This window comes from Xenopus tropicalis, chromosome 6, assembly GCF_000004195.4.
Source record: "Xenopus tropicalis strain Nigerian chromosome 6, UCB_Xtro_10.0, whole genome shotgun sequence".
In the NCBI taxonomy this organism is placed as follows: domain Eukaryota; kingdom Metazoa; phylum Chordata; class Amphibia; order Anura; family Pipidae; genus Xenopus; species Xenopus tropicalis.
The window spans coordinates 63,277,551-63,280,629 of NC_030682.2; the positions used below are offsets into that span (position 1 = coordinate 63,277,551).

At 43.0% G+C, this 3,079-nt stretch overlaps 1 long non-coding RNA gene across 1 annotated transcript; it reads left to right on the forward strand.

Annotated features, from left to right (window-relative positions):
* The first annotated feature begins 597 nt into the window (after positions 1-597).
* On the forward strand, positions 598-2,794 carry LOC116411607. Its single transcript, XR_004223242.1, has 6 exons — positions 598-1,042; positions 1,403-1,459; positions 1,961-1,999; positions 2,263-2,298; positions 2,591-2,638; positions 2,761-2,794. It is a non-coding gene; the product is annotated as an uncharacterized LOC116411607 (long non-coding RNA).
* The last annotated feature ends 285 nt before the right edge of the window (positions 2,795-3,079 follow it).

Here is a 3,079-nt window from a genome sequence, read left to right on the forward strand (position 1 = left end):
TCTGCCCTGCCCTTATGTACCAACCTGGGTACACAATAAGTACATACAATGTATGTACTGCACATCTAAGGGCAAATAAAGCCCATAAAAATTTGTCATATGATGAGAGCTGCCTTCACTCTAGGATAGTGACAGTTGGTAGAGTCCGTTGGTTGCCATTGTGGTGAGAGGTAAGCAAGCATCTCTCCTGTAGTAGATGTTTTGCCTAAAAACCCTTATTTTAGCTAAAAAAGAGGGGCAATAGTTGGGTGACTACCCCCCCCCAGACTAGGGGATGTTGCTCCTGTCAACGACTTTAGTGAATTTGGAGAATTGCAGGCGCCTTTCCTCCTAGCGCTGGTTGGGAGACACAGACCCAGGGTTGGGCAGTACTGACAGGCTGCTAAGAGTTTTGCCCCTCTGCCCCCGGGTATCTGCCTGCCCTTATGTACCAACCTTAATGTGTAACTGAATGTACTTGCACTTACCATGGACACAGGGCCTGATTTACTATTTCTTACTATTGCAGGGGGTAAATCTAAATCAGTGCTTCTGAAATTATGGTGATGCCCCTTAGGGGAATGGTAACAGCCAATTACTGATTGGTTGCTATTGGCAACTGCAACTTGCATTTAGGCACCTATGTTAGTAAATGAGCCCTAGTACCAATTTAACCCCCTAGGTACCAAATGGAATCCCAGCCTGAGTGTTAGTAAGCGTGAGATTTCGGGGGAACACTTTGAATGGGGCCCCTCATGCAATGTTGCACGTTAAAATGGTAAATGCATTATCCATGAAGCTGACTTGCCCTTTTTATTCCCGTCTCTATACAGATTGCTGCGGTGTGCGACTAGTTGGCGTTTTGCTGCTTCGGCGCTTAACCAGTTTTTTTAGACTGTGATTTTTCTGGCTTCTCCTCAGTTCACCTTTTCCATCTTTAGTTGAACGAGCCTAGAGGAGAGCCAGCACCTACTGAGGGGGTCCCTTAGGGACTCCGGCCCTGGGCCGGCCCCTCCATTCCATCTTTTTTTTTTAACATCACCTGGAGAGCTTCATTTAAGAGGTAATGTAGCAAATGGGAACCAGTGAAACAGTTTATGATTTCTTCTACAGCAAGTCTCAATTTACTGGGGTGGGGGGGGGGGGCAACTTGTTAGGCGGCTTATCTCTTTCCTGGGACTGTGCTTCTCATTATCAAAAAGGGCACGGGCCCAGCAAGAAAAGCCTTTAGATCTGACAGCGGTATTGGGCAGGAACTCCTTTCTCAGGGGGTATTTTAAGGGGTAATTCTCCTGCCTGGGTATCCGCTTTCAGCTCTATAGTAGTGCTGGGCGGGAAAATTCGCTGCTCGCCAAAAATTAAATAAATTGTACATAGAACACAGTATTGGGAAGTGCTAACGTGATGTTTTTCTTTTTTTCAGCGAGCGATGAACAAAGTGTTCAAGCGTTTGAGGCGTTTTTTCCCTTGCTTCGGCAAGGTAAGGATTTTATTTCACATATTTCATTCTGTGGGAAACTTCATGGAGGGACAAATTTGTCCTCCAACTCAGTTACTGATGATCTCTAAACATTGTTCTGTTTGGGGCCCATGAAAGCGAACACCAAACATATTAACATATTTTTTAATATTAACATATTTTTTAATGGGTCAGAGATCTTCCTAACCTAGAGGAAGATTTGTGGGAAGAAGCCCCATGTGAAATGTATAGTTATCTGATTTCCACAAAAGATAAGATTTGGAATAATTCATAGGACATATATTACCCCCTGAAGCTAAATACCATAGGCAAAAACCCAATGCCCCCTGCCCCGTATGTCAATATGCAGATGCTGGGCTTGCCCTTCTTTATATTTGTACTGGTCTGAGGTGGTAAAATATCTTACCGAGAAAATCCTGTTACCTGGAAGCCTAAACCCAGATGTGTGCTTAGGCCTTCTCTTTCCATAAAGTAATGTCAACTTTTGTTTCACTCACCCAGGAGGAGCCCACTGAGGAGCCCCAGGAATTTATCTGCCTGGTAAGTAGTAAAGGAGTCGGTATCATAGATTCCTTATATCATTAGCTTCTTCCTAAATGTTGTGTTGACTTTAACAGAATTTACCATTTAATATGACTGTTTGCAAACAGACACCTATAGCCAATGAACCCCGTACCCATATAACTTGTGATATAAATGTTAATTCCATCCACATATGAATCAGTACATACAATAGTTCTAGCACTGTCCCCCCCAATTTAGAAGACATCCATGGCTCTGATCAATTTTCCTCTCTTAACCAGGTACCATCGGTTGGATCTGGCAACGCCGTTTGCCAAGTGAGTAGCAAATAATTCAATAATAAAACACCAGTCCCTGAATATTACATATAACTTATATTCACTTCTTTCTAAAAAGCTGAGTTGATTTGATAACTTGACTTTCATCTCTTAACCAGGAACCACCAGAAATCCCTGGCAAAAACTGCCAGCTAAGTAGTAAAAAATAAACATACATAACATGGTTTGGGTTTTGGAACTTGTGAATTTGAATTTGTATTGTACAAGGTCCTTTTTACATACTAAACTACAGAGTTATAGTAAACTGATCAGGTAACTTTATTTCTCTTAGGAGGAGAAACCAGAGCACAAAATGGAGCCGGCTATAGACAACTGCCGGGTAAGCATAAGAGAGGGGAGAGTAGGGGGCAAATAAAAATCACTCTATATTTTACGTAAGGCTGTATATTAGCTGCTTTATTACAACGTGCAACATCTTTCTCTTACCTTTTCTTTAATCAGGAGACTCCAGAGATCCCTGACACGGACATCTGTCAGGTAAGAAAAAATAATAGGGTCACAATAGAGAAAAACATTTTAAGAGAATATCAAATGCAGATTCACTTTGGGGTGGCAATTTGTTTCTTTAGTAGCCAAGAATCAGCCCCTACACCGGCATGAGCTTCTTCCTGGTCTGCACCCAGAACCATTGCGTCAGCCCGGGCACAGGCACACACAGTGGGGCTTTGAAGAAGAATTAAATACTCACGCATTTCTGGGCCGAAATCCGCCATGTGTGCCTGCACCCAGGCCAACGCAATGGTTCTGGGGACATGATGCC